This window comes from Lactuca sativa, chromosome 1, assembly GCF_002870075.4.
Source record: "Lactuca sativa cultivar Salinas chromosome 1, Lsat_Salinas_v11, whole genome shotgun sequence".
NCBI lineage: Eukaryota > Viridiplantae > Streptophyta > Magnoliopsida > Asterales > Asteraceae > Lactuca > Lactuca sativa.
The window spans coordinates 188,421,039-188,442,685 of NC_056623.2; the positions used below are offsets into that span (position 1 = coordinate 188,421,039).

Here is a 21,647-nt window from a genome sequence, read left to right on the forward strand (position 1 = left end):
AGGTTGTGTTTTTGTCCCATGATTTCACTAGAATAAAGGAGGCCACAAATGCACTATAACGTATATTGGCTCAACTAAACATTTGAGTTCTTTTCAGATCATCCTAATGTAATACTAGAAACTTAATTTTAGATTATTATTACTAGAAGTAATTAGATTATTATTGCAAATTATGAAAATTTTAAAATTTTCTATAATTTCTAGCATTTTACTTTTTCGACCCCTACCCCACACTTATTACATACAATGCCTTCATTGTATGCATAAACTAAATTAAAAGAAATAAAAGGGATTAAAAGGAACACACTCCCGTGGGATAGAAGTGGCAAGATCAAACTCCAAAAGTGTGGTTAAAATGTGCATCTCGAATATGAAACTTCATATAAATAGGAATTTGGACTTAAGTGAGCCAACAAGCGAAAAAGTAATGAATCGAAACTTCAATCTCCATAAGAATTGTGTAAGTGTTCAAAATGTATAGAATAATGTGGGAAAGCATACGCCACTTTGTGTGTAAGGTCCTGAAACAGATCTTACCAGTGATCAAACAACAAACACAATCAATGATAATAAAGAACAAGTAGAAACAAGAATGAAAACAAGCTTGCACTCGCTTTCTATTAGGAATAACATCAGGTACAACCTGTGGAATAGCAGCCGTGAACCCTGTGGCATCAACATCCACTAAATGACCTAGCACACCTCTATATATACTAGACCTGGGTCGGCCTTGGGTTTACGGCCGTAAACAGGCTTACGGCCGTAAACTCATTGTTAGGCCGTAAACTACACACAATCTACCAAAAGCTGTATATTGACTCAAAAGAACCTATTAAATTGAAATCTTAGACCAAACCACTAATTAGACCCTTCAATCTCCCCCTTGGTTTGGTGCTAGCTTGAACTCAATCTTTGTCCACGATCATCACATCATCTAGCCCCATAGCTCCATTCCTCATCCGCTTGTTGATAATCTCAGCAACCATAATGGTGTATTCTTTCGCAGATGACTCAAATATCTCCTTAGCAACCCTGATATGATAATGACTTAAGTGATGAATGTCCCATCTTCTAAACTGGAGCAAATCCCTTCTATTATATAAACGAATGCATCCCTCCATAAGTATGATGACAGAAGATGATGTGGTTTCATCAAATACGAAGTAGAGCATAGAGCTTAAGGATCCATCCTGGTAATCTTGAAGTACGGGAATTTGTTTGACTTGATTTGTAGTAGGCCACATCACCACCTGGAGTGGATGACCAGTTTTGGGATCAATAACATCAGGATACTGCTTTATCATAGATTCAACAGTCTTCATAGATGGAAAACCCTTCTTTACTTGTTCTTCCAGAAAGTGTTTGAAGTTAGTTGCTTGCTGATTATCTGTCGGGTTCGAAAAAGGAGATTCAGAAAACTCTGAGAGATCCACCCTGGTCCATGAATTAAAATTGTGACAGTCTTTATAAAGCTCCGTATTGCCGCTCTTTCTGCGAACAATCCATATTTTCAGGGGATCATGAAAACCCCATGATACGATTCCTGACCGATCACCATACGTGTCTCTAAACCTTACGGCTTCGAGATCCGTAACAGTGATTGTGGATTGACTTCTAGGTGCATTCTTGTCGGAACTCCTCTTGAACAAGAGTTGTCCTTTCTCGGCGGCTTTGGCTTGTTGATCTCGAATAATCTCTGCAACATGTGGAGCATGAGAAGTTTCTTCTTCAAAACGATTCACCACTCGAGAAGTCTAAGCAATTGGCACGACAATAGGGTGAGCCTGAGAGTGAAGCTCTACTCTATACTCATCTGCGGATGTCTTATACTTATCACCAAAGTCTTCTTCAAGCTTCTTCTTGAGATTAAAGTAGCTAGAGGTCAGAAGATTGAAATGATCTTGGAGCTCAGAGATTTTCCTGGACTTTATTGCCTTATCTTCTTGGAGATCAGAAACATGAATCTTCAAATTTGCATTCTCACTCAGGAGATCTTCAACTTTAATGTTGAGTTCAATGTTTTTCCTGATCCAGCACATTCGTTCTCTTCTGAAGTTCATCAATCATGGAGTCATCTTCTCTTGACTGACCTTCGCTAAAAGCAATTCCTTTGCCCTTAGAAGAAGGTGCAGCAGCTTGTTCGTGAGCAAGATGCAAGGCCAAACACAGAGGCCGCATCGAGATCTGTTATTCGAGGAGAGAATCCTGGTGGAACAGAGGAACCACCGACTTCAAAAAATGTGTTGGGTCCTTCACGTAAAGGTTCTGTAGTTACAATTACAGGAGTGGTAGTTGGAGTGAATGGCAAGCCCTGAGACAAACTAGAATCCAGATGCCCGAACCTAGGATGTCGTCGTCTTCTTTTGGACGGAGGCTATGAAGTCTAGTCTATTGAGAAATCACCCTGAAGTGGCTCAGATGTAGGTGAAGCAACATCAAGGGGAGGAATCCCTAACACTGTCACCATTGGAATTGTAAAGACCGCCACTTGTTCTATATTTATGGAGGTTGATTCGAGAGCGTCTTCTGTATCGCTACTCTCCATTGCCATGTGAGCAACATCACTAAGATTATCTAGCAGAGAGTTGAGGTTGACGTTTGACAGAAAATCGTCATTAGTTCCAAGATTAGTTGGAATCTCATCTCTATCGAATCCTATGAGATCAAGGTCTTCATATTGATTAGGCTCAGCAGTATTCTTGGAGGACCCTTCATTATAGTCTCCTTTAACTTGAACTGTTTGCAGGTCATGCTCTTCGGCTACTGACACAGTAGGAGTAGCAGTCTCTTCTCCTTCTTGATCTGACACGGTGATCACATCTCCTTCTAGGATTACCTTTTCCGACGAAGTGTGCTCCGATGAAATCTTATATGAAGATCCATGAGACTCGGTGACTTCATTCGGCTCAGCAAAACGTCCGAACTTAACCAATGGATACAACCCTTGAAAGACCACCTTCCCCTTGCGATTTTGTTTGATGAGCCCAATGGTGTGAGGGCCCAAAGACTTCATATCGATTGTTTTTCCCTCCTTTACCAAGTTAGGAAATTGTTTGTTGATGAAGAGCTGAACAAACCGCGGGTACATTAAGAAGGTATCCCGAGTAGTGGCATTAATGTTGACTACAAACTCGTCCAAGATAAACCTAGAAAAGTTGAAGTTGATCCCCGCAGCAAGAGAAACAATAGTGCTAGTGTTTCTCAGGGATATCTCATCAGCATTGGACCTTCTGCCGGAGATGCAGCTCATGAACACGTGGGCTAGAAACCTCCAATAGGGCGGCATAAGTTTCTTCATTGTTGGTGGAGAATCACCTTTGTACCCCATCTTCCTTAATATTCATTGGGCATCTTCAATAACAATCTTCGTGGGAAAGCTTGGAAGGTCGTTGATCAGCAGGGTCTCTCTCCCAAAAGTTTCATCGATAACAATCTTGCATCCTTGAACGATCGCATTCACAGTCACAGCTCCATCACCGTCCCTTGTCATTTTGGCAGTCTGCCAGAATTCCCGAATGATCTTCTGGTAGACAACAATGTTCATAGTGATGGCAGAGGCCAGACAGCATTCTCTTAATCCATGAATCATCGATTTGAAGTCCCCATGGCCACCAGAGGATTAGCGAGAACGATAGCCATGTTATGCATATCTGCAAATTTTAATGCTGCCATTTTATCTGCGCTAAAACACACCAAGTAAGACAAGAGAGAAACTTGATCAAATAATATTTTAAATAATTTAATTTTGAGCCCAAGAGTGAATTATTAATTTTTTTTAAAAAAAATTAAATTTCATGGTTAGTGGGGAGTTTACGGTCAACGGTTGGTTTACGTTTAACAGGAGTTTACAGCCGTAAGCTCGTGACCGCAAGCCTGTGGCCGCAAACTGAGTTTACGGTCATATGCTCCTTACGGCCGTAAGCTTGGGCCGTAAACTTCGACACATCCTTTTTCGTCGATTTCAGGCTCAAAACATGGTTAGTCACTGAAAGAAACACATATTCACGGTCGAAATCATGATACCTTTGAAGCTATCCGAGCAATTTCACTAAAAAACGAAAAACAAATCGAAAAGAGAGAGAGATGGGGAGTGTTTGCGGCCGGAATCAGAGAAATGAGCAGGATTCCGGCTGTAAACTCCTTAAATACCCAAGAATCTTTTACCTGCTGGTCACACAGTGTAAGGCACAGTCCAATACAGTCTAATTTTTTTAAAAAAAATTTAAAAACAAAACTTTTTGAGGATTAAAATTAAAACTAAAATTAAAAAAAATATAAAATAAAATAAAATTAATCTGCAAAATTTAAAATTAAAAATAACCGTTAAATTTTAACAATTAATTAAATAAAAATAAAATTAAAAATTAAAAAATAAAAATAAATAAAAATAACATCAAATAAAATATACAACTTAAAAAATTTAATTCCTGAGAATAAATTTGTGACGCTAGGATCAAAGTTGTTGGACATCCCTATTCCACTTGTCGGCACCCTTATTTCACGTCTTCGCCTGATCGATCGCCAGTATTGTGGTCCACTTAATCACGAAACATTTATGACAGAATTTGGACAATTTACTAATAACATGACATTTTTAGCCCTTATTCTTAAATAACTTTCCTTGTGACCATTTAACTGACTACAACTAGGGATATTGTTGTCCACCTAAATTGAGCAGCGAGATCTACAGACAATCTGTATGTGTTCAATTTTAATTGTACTAGAACGTGTTTCCCGTTTCCTGATATGCTCCAGCCATCAAGGACTTCCAGAATACTCCTTACACCGGGTGAGCAGACAATTATTAAGAGAGAAGATAGATTTAGAATGTATATGTTGTACATCCAGGTTGGATCACTTCCAATCACGCAAAGGATGAAACATATGACTAACTGAAGTTTTTAGAGGGATTGAGAAGAGAATGATGCATATACTGTGTACCAGGTCGGATTTTGAGTCACACAAAGGAGACAGTATATGGCTAACAGACAGAAAGAATTGCATAGATAGAAGATGCAGAGAGATAGAACTGCATATGTTACAGTCCAGGTCGAATCTCTCGATCATGTAGAGGAGGCAACATATGACTAACAGACAGAAAGCAAGAAAATAACCTTCTATAGACCTAGTTTGTCGGAATTCCCCAGTCACCCCATCAAAACCGAAATTAAGGATAGGATCCGCACATCGAGGAAAAGTTAATCCACCGTTCTAGATACGGGTTCATTTAATGTGACCGGTAGATTCTCATGTATATCTCCCTGCTCAACCTATCTGAGCGTCGTATTGTCAGGCTAAACGGATCTAACTAGTTCAATGTTTGTCAAGTCCTTGAATTCCTTAAGTTCAACTCTCCCTTGTCCAGTCTATTTAAAAATCTTTCGTGCCTACCAGCACATCGAGCACAGAGCGTATACAATTCAATTTAGGTACGTTACGCAGATTCAAATTTCTTGTTATCACTTTCTTGATATCACTTCCCATCACAACACCTACAAACAAAACTATCAACAATATTTTTGATTTTTTGGATTTTTATTGTTTTTGGATTTTTGATTATTTCTCCCCCTAAATTTGTGCATGGGTCAGACTAAAAATAAAATATAAAAAATAAAATTAAAAAGGAATAAAATGCGCAAGTTTAAACTAACCTATCTACAGAAACAAAAATAAATTTAAAAATTAAGAAGAATTAAGAAAACAAAACAAAACAAAAAAAAAACAGAAAAAAAAAACTTAATCCTCAAAACGAATCATTTTCAGAAATCCCACAAGCACATCGAAATCAGCTTTGTTAAAAGGCTTAGTGAATAGATCCACCACATTATTAGCAGTGGGAACTTGTTCCAGCCGGATTAAAGAACGTTCATAACAATCTCTGATAAAATGAATTTTAATGTCAAGGTGCTTGGTTTTAGAATGTTGGAATGGATTTTTGGCAATTTGAATTGCGGCCTCATTATCACAATAAATGGAGGTTTCTAAGTAATTGAAATTGTAGTCCAACAACTGATGTTGGATCCAGATAACTTGAGAACAACAGGAAGATGCAGCAACGTATTCCGCCTCCACTGTCGAGGTTGAGACATTGTGTTGCTTCTTGCACTGCCATGACACTATTCTGTCACCAAGATATTGACACCCTCCTGAAGTAGATTTCCTGTCAAGCTCACAGCCTCCATAATTATTGTCAGCAAAAGCATATAAATCAAATTCATAATTCTTCGGATACCAAAGACCCAATTTTGGGCTACCTTTGATATACCGAAAAATTCTTTTGACAACAATAAGATGTGAAAGTTTAGGATTAGCCTGATAACGTGCACATTGACAAACTGCAAACATGATATCAGGTCGGCTTACAGTAAGATACATCATCGATCCAATCATCGATCTGTAGTGTGTCTGATCTACAGATTCGCCATCAGGATAACGAGTCAGAAGAGGTCTTTCAACCATTAGCATCGATGTAGATTTAGCGTCGTGAAACCCGAACTTCTCAAGAATATCCTCCACATACTTGGCTTGATGTAGCAGGATTCCGGTTGAGTTTTGATTGACCTGAACTCCCAAAAAGATGGTCATTTCCCCAATGAACTCATTTCGAACCTCTTTTTCATAACACCTTTGAATTCCTTGCAAAGATGCGGACTGGTCGACCCAAAGATAATGTCGTCAACATAGATTTGAACCAAAATCTGATCACTACCGACATGCTTGATAAACAAAGTTTGATCGATAGTGCAATGAAAGTATCCATGCTCGAGCAAGTGCTTTGTTAGAGTCGCATACCATGCTCGAGGAGCTTGATGTAACCCATACAATGCCTTGTCCAACTTGTAGACATGATTAGGAAACTTCGAGTCAACGAACCCAGGGGGCTGATCAACGTAGATTTCTTCCTTCACCTTGCCATACAGGAAGTCAGTCTTGACGTCCATTTGGTAAACGGTGAAGTTCATGTAAGAGGCATATGCAACGAAGACATGAATAGCCTCCAAGCGAGCCACTGGAGCATAAAATTCAGTGTAATCAAGACCCTCGACTTGTCGAAGCCCACAAACCACTAATCTAGCTTTATTTCGCACTATAACCCCTGAATCGCCCTGCTTGTTTCGATAGACCCATCGTGTGTCAAGAGACTTTTTTCCCTTTGGCAACTCAACCAACTTCCAAACCCCGAGTTTTTCAAATTGATTTAATTCTTCATGCATTGCATCTACCCAGCTAGGCTCATTCAGAGCCATTTCAACATTCTTGGGCTCTATTTGAGAGATAAAGCAAGAGTAAAGACATGTATTGACATCTCCACTCTGACTTCTGGTTTTAACTTCGTCGCCCAGCTGACCAATGATGTTCTCCATCGGATGATCACGTTGAATCCTTGAGGGTATTTCTTGGATGATATCATTAAGCGAGACAGGAAGATTGTGAATATTGACACCTCCATCATTTGCTGATTGAGCCGCACTAGACGACTCTGCCACAAACTCATTTGAAATGTCTTCAGGAAAGAGTAGCTCCATAAATGTTGAAGTAACAATGGAAGCATCTTTAGACAAGAACTCTCTTTCTATAGGAGTGAGTGGTGTAGTTTCAGCATTAGGAGTATCATTCTGAACTGGAGATTTTGGACTATCAGGATGTACAGATGACTCCCCCTCAGGCGAAGCAGAGGACTCCCCCTCATGCGAAGTAGAGGAATCCCCCTCAGGATGTGAAGAGGATACCGTTGGAGGTCTGTAGACAACTTCTTCATCTTCGTCTTCAGAAACATTCTTCGATCCATAGACAGATCCAGACGAGTTACCCAAAAACACATTTATGGATTTGAAAAGAGATGTGTAATCAAATAACCAATCCGGACCCACTCGAGCATCCATCTCATTTTCTTCCAACCAACGCACGTCATAAGATTCCACAAGCTGCTTTGTCTTCTTATTGTAGACCATATAAGCGGTGCGAGTAGCATACCCTACGAAGTAACAATCATCGGCTTTGGCATTAAACTTCGGGTTGGTCTATAGGTGAAGAAGGGTGCAAAGGCAGCCAAATACACGGAAATGACTGACTGAAGGCTTGTAACCATATAAAATCTCATATGGGGTCTTCATCTGAGCTTTGTTGATCAACACACGATTCTGAACATAGCATGCAGTGTTTATCGCCTCGACCCAAAAGAAAATTGGTAGTTTGGAGTCACACAGCATCGTCCTTGCAGCGTCTTGTAAAGTTCTGTTTCTCCTCTCAGCAACACCATTTTGTTGAGCTGTGTGAGCGGAGCTATATTGACGCATGTTACCCTTTTCTGTGCAAAAATGATCGAGTACAGAATTCTTGAACTCTGTTCCGTTGTCGGTATGAAGCGCCTTCACCCGGTTTTTAGTTTGGTTGTCAATCAACACAATGAACTTCTTAATTAGATCAACAACTCCAGCTTTGTTGGATAGAAAGAAAACCCACGTAAAACGAGAGAAATCATCAATCACAACCAGACAATATGAATTTATGTTAATGTTGAGAACGTTTACTGGTCCAGACAGATCCATATGCAGCAATTGTAGCACCTGACTAAGTTGACCTGTTTTGGCAGGTGTGGTTTTCTATGATGCTTACCTTGGGCACATGACACACACTTTTCAAACATGATAAAGTCTTTGACAAACAAACCACAGACTAGGGATGAGATTTAGAACCGGAAAACCGGACCAGAACCGGAATCGTTAGAACCAGAATATATAGAACCGGTTCCGGTTCCGGGTTTAAAAATTGGCTTTATCCAGGTTCCGGGTAATCCGGGTTTGGGTCCATCGGGTCCGGGTAAATTGGGTCTAAAAACCGGAACCGGTGTTCGGAACTAGAACCGCTTTTAGGACCGGAACCGGTTTTTGTGAAACATTTAAAAGATGCATATCTCATTCGTTTCTACTCCGATTTATATGCGGTTTTTCCGACATGTAGTTTAGAGTTTGTACATGACTTTAGACTATAAATTTGCCATTTTTAGTTTTATATTCATTGACTTACAGTCCCCCAAAGTCGAGATATCAAAGCTGGAAGTTTTTAGTTTTTCAGTTTTTTTTTTTTTTTTTTTTTTTTTTTTTTTTTTTTTGTATTCGGTGATAGTTTTAAAACATTCATATCTAATTCGTTTGAAGTCGAATTGACATGTGGTTTTCTCCAACTTGTAGTTTACAGTTTGTACATGAGTTTAGACTATAATTTTGTCATTTTTGGTTTAACATTCAATGCTTTACAGTCGTTTGAAGTCGGGATATGAAAATTGAAAATTTTCAATTTTTCAACTATTTTTTTTTGTACTTTGTATTATGTGAAAATGTTAACACATGCATATCTCATTCATTTATAGTCGGATTGACATGCGGTTTTTTCCAGAGTGTATTTTAGAGTTTATACATGATTTTAGACTATAATTTTGGTTTCACATTCAATGAGTTACAATCCCCCAAATTCGGGATATCAATATAAAAATTTTCAAAGCTTGATCCACAAAGTAGTAAGTAATTACCAAAAAATTCCGGGTTTTATGGTTCTAAACCCACTTTAACCGATTCCAACCTACCCACTTTGATGTTTCTGGGTTTTTCGGTTCTAGACCCACTTTACCAGGAACCATACCCGGAACTGAACCGGAACCGGTTCCTATATACCGGTCCGGTTTCCGGTTCTACAAAATCCCGTTAACCGGTTCTGGGTGTTCCGGGTCCGGGTCCATCCGGTCCGGGTTTGGACCCACTTTCATCCCTACCACAGACCATCTCATTCTTTGCAAGACGATTCAAGTTCTTGGCATTAGCATGACCGAGTCTTCGGTGCCACATCATTGCATTTTGTTCTGAGATCTTTGAAAAGAGGCACGTAACTTGTTCTGGAAGATTGCTATTCATATCTATGATGTAAGCATTCACATCCCTTTTAGATTTTACAAGAATCCACTCTTCTGGGATGACAAAGCCTGGCTTGAGAATGAAGCATTCCTTTTCAGTGAAATGTGTAGAATAGCCTTTGTCGCATATTTGAGACACACTCAACAAGCTATGCTTTAATTCGGGAGCAAAGTTGACATTCTCGAAACTTAACACCCCATTTGTGACGGTTCCCCTTTGAGTGATTTTGCCACCTTCTCCACCCGCAAAGGAAATATATCGCCCATTAAAAGATTGAATATTATGCAGTTGGGCGATATTTCATGTCATATGCCGGGAGCAGCCGCCGTCGATGAACCAAGGTCTGACGACATTCCCCCGCAACTATCCCTGTGCGGGTTTATTTAGATTTGGGAACGCTGGTCATTATTTTCCTGGGTTGTCCTGATGCCTTTTCAGATCTATCATTATCTAATAACTTTTCAGGAGACACAGATGATGGATTCGAGACTAATTTGGGCAACCATCGATAATTAGGTTTTTTAACAGTCCCGGGTGGTTTTGAAATCGGATTTTATCAGTTTTCTTGAAGCACTTGGTTTTTCTACCAGAATTGGTTGAAGACCCATTGCTGCTTCTTGATGAAACCGACCTTGGTTTGGCCATGTTCGGTTTTGGCAAACTGCTTGGGACTTTGTTATGAAAGACCTTTTTATGCTTTTGAAAAACAGCCCGTTTTCTACTCTGATCATCCTTCCAATCATTATTCCAAGAACGATTTCTAGAGGACTTTCTAGTTAAAGATCTTCCTCTGAATTCGTTCTCTCCTCTTGGTGACTCAAAATGTACAAACATTCGATTAGGACAATTCCTAGCTATATGACCACCAATACCAGAATTGAAACAAATCTATTTGTTATTGTTCAAACTTGTACTACATTGTTCAGATTTGTTTTCCATACCAACACCCTTGCTTCTCTCGCATGAACAAGAACAAGAATTAGGTTGTGAGACAAGTGAGGGTGCATTAGATGGAGAAGCTTGTGAAACTGGTGGTTTTTCAGTATTATCATCACAAGCATTAGAATTGCCAACCACATCATTCAAAACAGTATCAGACACTTTAAAACCATTAAAAACAGTATTAGAAGATGTAGAAACATCACAAAAAACATTTTCACTTGCAACATCAGAAAAGTTATTGTCATTATTTAAAACTAAAACTTTAGGTTCAGACTCAGTTTTATTTTCAGAAACAGATCCTTCAACTTTTTGCTTTGACTGATTTAAGGATTGATCTGCAGGAGAAGTAGAAATGTTAGTACTTTCAACATTAATAAATCCTCCCGAAACAAAACCAGATGGCTTGCCATAAACCATGAATGGTTCATTGGCAATCTCTTCCTTCGACAAAGGTTGAAACTAATATGAACGATTAAAAGGAGGAGGCACTTGATTATACCCTAGACCCTTTGATTGATTTCGTTTAAATTACATGCAGTGGTCTATCATATTGGCAGCTACCTCACTCGAGCATCATATTTTCAAAAATCAAAATCAGCAGTTTCAACTTTGCCCTTTAAGGATTCAATTTCAGCCACTAACTCAGCGTTCTGTTCCTTTATGTAGTCATAATTTTCACATTTATTACTATAGTATTCCTGAAGTCTCCTAAAGTCCTTTATTTTAGATTCTAACTGGGCCTTAAGAGGTTTTTGTCCTTTTCTAAGATGGTAACCTTCATACCTAAGGTCCTCTACTTCCCTTTTGAACATGTCTTTATGTTCACAAAGAATTGTGAGGTTCTCTACTTCTCTACTTAGTGTCTTAATTTCCTCATGGTGAATTTTAACATAATCATTACAAGCTTGAGAGCATGAGGGTAGACTTACCTCGTTTTTATCTAGTTCATGAGAAGAAGATACCATCAACGCAAACTGCAGCTCCATCATTTGATCTTCTGCTGCAGCAATCTCCGCGGGAGCATCATCACCAACATGTGCCAAATGAGCATTTTCAGGTCCTGATATGTTCATGGCCTGCATCTGATCCTCCCAGTCAAACAATTGCGCAACCATGGCCTTCTCGTTGTTGACCTGATCACCTCTTCAATTGTTCCCAACTGCGACCATTGTCCGGTCATTATTCAATCTTGTATCCGGCTTGTGGCAGTTGAAACAACACAACTTTCCCTTGCTGAACCCTACCTTCTTGTCAGCACTCATCCCCTAGTTGTTCTCTCCGGTCTTCTTTGCAAACTGTTTCACCCTGAAAACTGCCATGGCGATTTGCCATGCGATATCCATCTCTTCCACGTCTTCAGGGTGAATTTGATCGAGATCAACAAAAGACAATTGGGGCGGAAGATCTCCAGCTACAAGTGCATTGTAGTAGTTAACAAGCCCTGTAGCAAGAGCAAGATTTTCATCCCCTCCTTTCCTTTTGATGAGGAAGCCACATTGGAGGAAGAAGCAGCTTGAGCACCACGAATGATTGGTTCTGAGAGAGAGACGTGGCTGATGCAGCAGGAAGAGAAGAAGCTGATGGAGTGGAAAAAGACTGAACATGAGCTTGCTGAGCTATAAAGGGTTGACCTGCAGAAGAAAAAGTGAGAGATGAAAGAGCATTGTTAGAAGAGATCCCAAGGTTTGCAGCTGAGTATGAATTCACATGATTTATCTCCCGCTGCTTGTCATCAATATCACAGGCCTTGATGACTGCCATCACTTCAGCAAGAGAGAGTCGGCTTAGATCCTTAGTCTTCTTTATAACAGCCACATTCATGTCCCATGACTTTGGGAGAGCATTCAGTAGCTTCTTGTTTATCTCAGACTTGGTGTAAAAGATTCCGGCTACAGTCATCTCAGTAGTAAGAGTTGTGAATCGCTGCAGCTGTGCTTCAAGAGTTTCTCCAGGAATGTAGTTGAACATGTTAAACCGTTTTCGCGACATATCTTGGCGAGTCTCCTTCATGTCTTCATTCCCTTCATAAACCTCGATTAGGGCTTCCCACAAAGCCTTAGCAGAAGCGTACTCCCTAAAACCTTGAGATATATCAGGTGAGAGGGCCATGGTCAGAGTGGCCAAGCCCTTTCTTGCTCTTCAACCTTCTCGAAGTCTTCATCTGTGTAATTCTCAATCTTCTTGTCAACCACTTGCCCTGCAACAGTGGTGGTTATTATGACAAGGTCTTTTATGATGCTTCTCTAGATTTTGAAGTCCATCTTGATGTACTTCTCAATCCTGTACTTCCATCCAGGGAAACCTTCAGCAGACAACAGTCTTGGAATTCGAGTGGTTGTGCCCATTACAGAATCCAGCTCGTGGTGGTTTGTTTGACTTTGTGAATCCATTAATATTAAATTAATATTAAATAAATATTAAATAATTTAAAAAAATAAATTAAGTTTCCAGTCAAACACAAGTTCACATTCAAAGGAGAGTTTGCGGCCGTAAACTTTGTTCACGGTCAAAAGGGAGTTTGCGGCCGTAAACTCTGTTCACGTTACAGAGTTTACGGTCGTAAAGATGTTTGCAGTCTAAGAATCCAAGTTTCCGGTTGTTGATAAATCCTTATTCACGGCCCAAGAACCAAGTTTATGGTTCAAGAACGGATATGAGTTTGCGGTCGTAATCTAAGTTTACGGTCGTAATCTATGGACGTAATCTCTCAGAAACTCGAGAAAAACGCAGTTTTTGAATTAAGCTTGAAACCCTTTCGCAGCAAACACCAACTTTAGTCGTAAACAAAGAAGAACACGGTCAAAAGTTCGATTGTAGGATGCCTTGACACTAGTTTTGCTCTGATACCAATTGTAAGGTCCTGAAACGGATCTTACCAGTGATCAAACAACAAACACAATCAATAATAATAGAGAACAAGTAGAAATAAGATTGAAAATAAGCTTGCACATGCTTTCTATTAGGAATAACATCAGGTACAACTTGTGGAATAACAGCCGTGAACTCTGTGGCATCAACAACCACTAAATGACCTAGCACACCTGTATATATACTAGACCTAGGCCGACCTTAGGTTTACGGCCGTAAACTCAATTTTGGACCGTAAACTACACACAATCTACCAAAAGCTGTATATTGACTTAAAAGAACCTATTACATTGAAAGCCTAGACCAAACCACTAATTAGACCCTTCATTGTGTAGTAGAATAAACAGCCAGCATGCGCGTCATTAAAACCCCGAATATAGTGAAAATGCGAAACTTACGACGTGAGTTATATAGGTTCACGACGTGAGGTTGCAGGAATGCGGAATCTGGAATCTATAATAACTCAACTCACGACGTGAATAGTGTATGCTCACGTCGTGAAAACTGGGCGACCGAAAAATGAAACTGCCCATTCTTCTTATTACTTTTGGCATCCCATTCCAATTTCTAAATTGATAAAGACACTTTTGAATGCAAAATTTTTATGATACCTTGCTAATCTCATCCTCTCTCTTGACTCACCCCATACTTATTTTTATTTGTGGGTCTCGACTGTTAACTATAGACTTGTAACGACCCTTAACTAGATGATCACAACTCTTGACTCGACTTTACTCCCTTCCAAAGACTCCTTAGCAAGCTGTAGCCAAACAACCCAAAAGAAAATAAAAGTAACATAATAAACCAGCAATTGTTCAACAATCCATACAAAGTGTTCAAACCAAACAATAATTCGTAGCGATCAGTCATCTTCCTCTTCATCCCGAGCTCCACTAGGGCCTGCCCCATCTCCTCCTTGTCCACGATACTCCGTCCACCTCGGGAAAATTGGGTAATGACACCCCAGGTGAGGAGGTTGCTCCACATGGAAATGTTGCACCATATTCTCTACTGTCCCTCCAACCAATTAACACTCAGAGAGAGCTGATCGAAATACCCAGCCATATCATCTCCAATATGCGATCCTACCATGGGTGCAGGTGGATGCATCGGCTTCCCTCTCTCCCATCATCCTTTAATATTCCTCTGCCTTTGCCTTTGCTGTGATTCGGGTTGGTCACCTGACTGCTCACCACCCTCTTCATCTGATGGCAAAATACCCCAGTGCGATCCAAAGTTCCTAACAACTCTCATCGTCTCCAAATACCCCATAGTAAACTCGTTCCCCTCCATGCAAGTCAAAGAACGAGTGATGCCGGGAACGAGGAGACCATAAGACCGGGCCAAGCGTGTAATAAAATGCCCTCCACAAATAGGGCTCCTGGGACAAGAACTAGCAGCAGAGTCAGCTAGAAAGCGTGCCAAAAAGTAGGGAATGCTGCAACACACTCCTGGCTGCAAAATGCACCATAAAAAGAATAAATTTTGCTTTGTCACCTTGTCCCCATGCCTTTTATGATTGACAGAGAAAGTGATAAATCGGTGTAGTACTCGGTGGTTAGGAGATCGAATGTTGCTCTCAGGAGATACTCCAGAGTTGAATGTTCCGGAGGCAATATTATTTGCAGAAAGCAAACCTAGTAGCACCATCTTCATACCCTCTAGCTGCATCCCTTAAAAACATGCCAAACTCGGGAGTCATAGCCTCTTGGGGATTATATATCCCCACCCTCCAAGAAAATTCCATGAGGCTGCATTCCCGATACTCACCCCCAAGACGAAATACCAAAGCTTGTGGATAATGGGGGTCATGGACATTCTCTTGGAATGTAACTGTTGAGAAAAACTCAACAAAAAACTCCTTATATACCTGTTCTTGGATGCAAAAAAGGTTGAGCCATCCCGAGAAAGTGAACGAATAACCGTTTACAATAAGTATTTTGGTCAGAAACGGGGACATCCTATCCATGAGTCCAACTTCCGTCAACCGTGTCCATTTGATGGTGGGTGCAACTTCAATTTCCCTGTTGTAAAGCCACCCTAACCGATTTTTCCATCGTGTCAAAATTTCTCGGGGCGTTGTTGTTGGGAAATTGTAAAATAGGTGTAAACCCGCTACTCCAGTTGGTACTTCCCTCCTAGGAGCCATTTCTGCATAAATAAACATAAAACACAACCAACAAAAGCATAACAAAAGATTAGAAGTAAACATAACTGAAATTGTCAAGTCCCAGGATTCACATCGTGAATCCAGAAAGGTTCACGTCGTGAGTTCGTGAAGCAGAAATGGGAATCAGACATATCAGGACTCAAATTAGGTTAACAATGTCAATGGGGTTCACTCCTAAGGCCATTTCAGACTCATCACACGCACATGCAACAACAACTTCACATAGATAGGGTAAGAATTTTAAGATTCAAGTTAAATGGAAACCCTAGCCCCTAAATCTAGCAAATAAGTCAACAATAATCAATGTAAAGAAGATTAAATTACCTAGTTTGGAAGATTATGTATGCAAAAGATGACTAAATAAAGAATTCAACCGCAATCGTGAAGGGGGGGGGGGACCAGAAGAAACACATTCACTTCGTGGGGGAATAAGAAAGGAATTAGGTCAATTGGATTCTATCTTAAATCTGTGGTCCCGAGTGTTTCAGGATTCATGTCGTGAATCTTAAGGGTTCATGTCGTGAGTCTGTTTGGGTTGTAAAATTGGGCCATTTAATAATATAAAACTGTAACATGGAGTGGGCTAATGTGCTAAGGAATATATTGTCCGTTCAATCTGGACTCATGTCGTGAACCATAATGATTCACGTCATGAATACTATCTGATCAAGAAATTAATTATAAACTCCAAATTTTTCTATCATTATCACTTAACTTTTTTAGGGACCCCACACTCAGTGTTATATTGTGCATAAAGTGATTCGGATGACATGATCGATTTCCTAAAAACTAAAAATACAAAAAGAAAAAGAAAGAAAACGCAAACCAAACTCGAGTTTCCTCCCGATAAGCGCTTCTTTTTGAAGAGTCATGAGCCGAACTCCATGCCTCCTACATTGAATCTTTAGCTGAGTCCACCATCAGGATCTTCTGCTCTTTGAAACGCCTCTTATAAGCTTGCACTCGACGAATATACGCCTTTTTAGAATTCTCCTTTTTAGCCTTGACTTCGTTTTCATTGAGCTTGCATTTGATCCCTTGAGTCTTCAATTTTTCCTCGTTTTTAAGATTTATAATATCCTCCTCCTCCTTCACCACTAAGCTAGTCACCTTTGATGTAACCTCCTCTTCATCACTGGACATGTCATCACTTTCCTTACTTACCCAAGATGTTGGTTTTGTATAAGTAACGACTTCAACGAAAAATGGAACGGATGCCCTTGGTTTAGTGCGCTTGACTTGATCAATTGTCTTGATTTCTTCTTCCATAAGCATTTCCAATTTTTCAAGTTCATTATCTTCATCAATATTGAACACTTCACCCTTAACATCATATCCTTAAAATCCATCTTCCATTCCAAAAATTTTCTTATGATATCCAACTCTCAAGGTGAGCTTAGATTCGCGTATATTAACCAAAGCCCCAACAATGTTTAGTAACGGGCGACCAAGAATAATCGGAACATCGAGATCTTCTTTCATGTCCAACACCACGAAATCTATTGGAAAAACGAATTTCCCAATTTTTACAAGAATATCTTCCACAATGCCCGAGATTGTGTCACTGAACGGTTTGCCATGGGAATAGTCATCTTTGTAGCCTTTAGCTTCAGAATATTCAACTTTTTATAAAATGAAAAATACATCAAATTTATGCTAGCCCTAGAATCGGCTAAAGCATAAATCTTCAAATTATTGCCGAACTCACGTGGAAGAGTAACACGTCCAGGATCTCCCATCTTCTTAGGCAACTCTCCTAATACAGCTTTTGAGCTTTGCTCACTTAGAATCACCTTAGAATTCTTCATTCTTTCTTGACGAGTGTCTATTAAGTCTTGGAGGAACTTCACGTATTCTGGAATTTTCGAAAGCGAATCAATGAAAGGAGTATTAATATGAATACCCTTTATTTTTTGAATAAACTCCAGATGTTCCCTTTCCAGTGGGCTATGATGTGCTCGAGACGGGAATGGCAAAGGCGAGTTATAAGCTGGAACAAATACGAAAGTCTTCTGTTCAGACCGAGCCCACGACGTGAACTAATCGAGCTCACAACGTGAATTTGGCATTTCAGCAGCTTCTTCTTTTTTTAGCTTGGACTTATTTGGCTTCGGTTCATATCACCTTGGCTCCACTTCTAGTGCTTCTAGGAACTCAGAAATCGCATCTTCTTTAGTATCAATGGCCATGACGTGAGATTAAACTTTCTTTTCAGGAGATTGTGAAGATAATTTGTTATTAACCAAAGTAGTAAGTTGACCTAGTTGGACTTCTAAACTTTGAATCGATGCTTGATGATCTATTAATGAAGCATGCTGGTCAATCATCATTTTGTGTTGTTCCTTCATAATATTCATGTGTTCTTTTAGTACTGCATCAGTATCTTCGTGCCTTCTCTTGGATGCTTCTGTAACGCCCGGGTTTCAGGGCTAAGCATTTTAGACGATGTAATAGTCTAGGTCAACTATTGTAACTCTTTTTGAAGTAATAAAGATTAAATATTTGAGTATTATGTGAATTATGTGCTTATTATTTAATTATAAATGTATAATTAATAAAGAATAAAAATAAGTGTCAAAATTAAAGTGTGAGATAAACCCGATATCTTTACATAAAGTTGTAGTGGTCAAAACAAGGATTCCAGGGATATAAAGAACGCTGAAATCTGAGTTATAATGAAGAAATTATGACCCGTCGAAGTTTCGCAACGGAACCTGCACGATACCGAGAAGCGTAAATAGTGAATTTATGATAGAGCAAGATTTAGCCTTAGCAATTTAAACAAAAGTCTTAGAATAAGTTAAACCAAGAGCGTTCATAAAAAGTACGCCCAAATCTGACTTCGTATGAAGAAGTTGTGATTTTTCGAAGTTTCGGCTTAGCAGTGTACAGCCCGAAATTCGAATATTAGATCGACCGGTTTTTAGCCGACACAACCTAAACGAGAATCAAAGATCTTGTTAATAGTAGCACAACGATAAAAAGACAAACGAAAACGGACGTCGCATGAAGAAGCTATGAGAATTTAACAGACCAATCCTGTCCCGGCCTGTTAATGATATAACTTTTAAAATAGAGCCAAAATTAGCCAACGAAGTCTAAAATAAAGTTGTAGAGTACGTTCCCGCCTTCATGTGGATATAAAGAACGTCAAAAACAGAGCTTGTATGCGAAAGATACGAAATTTAGAAGTTAAGTGTACAACTTGCGAAGCTGATGCATGAAATGATGACGTGGCCGAACTCCCAGCCGTCGGATGAACTCGCTTCGGATGGTAACACCTGGTGCGAGGGTTACGCCCAGCGTCCAGAGTACGCCCCGCATCGGAAAGAAGTATGCCTCACGTATAGTTGTTCTACTTGGTCCGAGACGGAGCCACGATGCATCACCGAGACGTTGACACGTGCGACACAGCTGGAGCTCCTATCCGAAGTTACGCCCAGCGTAACCGAGGCTGCTGGCCCCTATAAATAGATGCGAGGGTCTCCGGATTTTTCACACCATTCTCCTTCTCTCTCAAAATTACTTTCTCTCTCTAAGGGTTTTAACCCTCCCCTAAGCCTAGGTGATCCCTAGCACCCTGAGGAAGCCCCGAGGCTCTTGGAGTCCCGAGAAAAAGGGTCTTTCGGTTTCGAAACGCTGCTCCGAGCAAAGCCCGGTTTTCTTTAAAATCCGCTGTAAGTGAGCTACGCTTATGCAATTTTTAATATAGCTTTCAAATAATTGTAGTAATGTTATTAGGTCCTTAAAATAATTATTTGGACTATTATTGTGAGTTATATAAGTATCATTTAGCGCTTATCTAATAGTAATAATAGTCAAACTATTAATTTGTCGCAGTTATCGTTACACTAAACCCTAGTGATATTGATACTAGGTTTTATCGAAGGAAAATTGTTTGAAAGTATCGAAGCGTTGTCTGAGTGCTGAGTCACCACCTTTCAGGTGAGTGCATAGTTACTTTAAGCTTACACATAGATATGAAGTATTTTATAAAAATTACGTGTTGTGTGTGTGCATATTATCTGTATACTTGCTATCTATGCTGGATGAACGATTTTATACACGTTTTAAATGATTTAAACTGTATATGTATTTTATATCTACAAAATGTGTTGGGTAAAACATGGGTAGATGTAATAGTTGTTGTGTGATAAAATAAAATAATGAGAGGCCTCATTATAAATGTTATTGATGATCCAGTCATCTAGCGGAGTATAGATGATGACCACGGACTATTCTAGACAGTCCAGTGGAACGCTAGCAGGCTCGCAACCTGTAGGTGTTTATTTGAATTGTGTGCTCACCAGGTGTACTCCATCACCCACATGGTTGCCTTAAGGACATTTATTGTTGAGGAATCCCCTTAGCAGTAGTGTCCATCCCGATGATAGTCCTTAGACTAGGTTCTTGTGTTAGATGTTTTAGGGACGTAAAGTGAGGATAACGGGAACGGGTAATCGGGTTTGTTTGGTTTGATAAAGTTAATAAACTTATTTATTGTGGGTTAAAAACCCTATGTGCTCACCAGGCTCCCAAGCCTGACCCACTCAGTTTCTTGTATTACAGGTAGTGGCGCATGAGCATAGATGTGATGTCTTAGGATGAGAGATTAAGAGATTTTAGGTGTGTAAATACGGAATAATGTAGTAAGGCCTATGCTGTATTGTTATGCTTATGATCTGTATCGAACATGACATCCCGAGTCTTTTTAATGAAATATATTTCTATGGAAATGCTTTTGATAAATATTTATCATATTTTGTTTTGGGACAAATTTCACAGCACTTTTATTTAAAATGTTACTCTGATTTTTAAACAAAGAATATACAAAATCAGTCTTTTCTGGCCATGAAAATGGGGATGTCACAGCTTCCATGAATCGGGTCAACATGGTTTCTAAGTCCACTTTCTTCTCGGTTGGTGGCTGCTCTTTTTGGTAGAAGCCTCGACCAGTTTGCTTATATTTCTCTTCCTTTTGCTTCTTGTATTCTTCGTATGGCAGCCACTCTTTCTTTGGTTTTCTCCAGTCTTCATCATATTTATCTCCACTTGAATAGCAAACTTGAGCTTTCTTGCTTCCATATTCATCCATATTGCAATCTTTTGTCAAATGTGGGCCACTACATCTCTCGCAGCCAACTCGAATTGCATGAATTGATTGGTCCGGTTGGGTCAATCTCCTATCCATAGTATTAAGAATTGCCATCATAGTAGCCATTTCGTCAGAATGTGCACCCCCAACTCCTTTCACGCTTTCATTCCTTGGATTGTGATATTCACGAGAATGCTTTGCAAATTCTTCAACCAATTCCTTGACCTCGCCCGAATTTTTCTTTGTAAGCGGTCCTTGAGAATCAAGGAGTTGTCTTGTCATTACATTGACCCCGTCATAGAATATGGACACTTCTTGTTGGATGTTAAGGTCATGTTGAGGACAATTCCTTAACAAACCTTTATAACGCTCCCATGCTTCGTAAAGTGACTTCCCCGGGTTTTGCTCAAAATTAGCTATTGCCTTCTTGAGTTTAGCTATCTTGGATGGTGGATAGAATTGGTCTAGAAACTGCTCACGCATTTGAGCCCAAGTAGTGATTGTACCAGGTGGAAGTGCTTTTAACCAATCCTTTACAGCTCCTTTAAAGCTAACGGGAAGCATCCTTAGCAAGACCGTATCTCTATTAATATTCGGGACATTGAAGTAATCATCAATGTCGTTCACTTATCTAAGTGCTTGAACGCATCCTCATGATCTTTTC

General features: G+C 39.7%; 1 non-coding gene across 1 annotated transcript; it reads left to right on the forward strand.

Moving 5' to 3' along the window:
- Positions 1-21,311: 21,311 nt before the first annotated feature.
- Positions 21,312-21,418, forward strand: LOC111909378 (small nucleolar RNA R71). The gene has a single exon (XR_002856186.1). It is a non-coding gene; the product is annotated as a small nucleolar RNA R71 (small nucleolar RNA).
- The last annotated feature ends 229 nt before the right edge of the window (positions 21,419-21,647 follow it).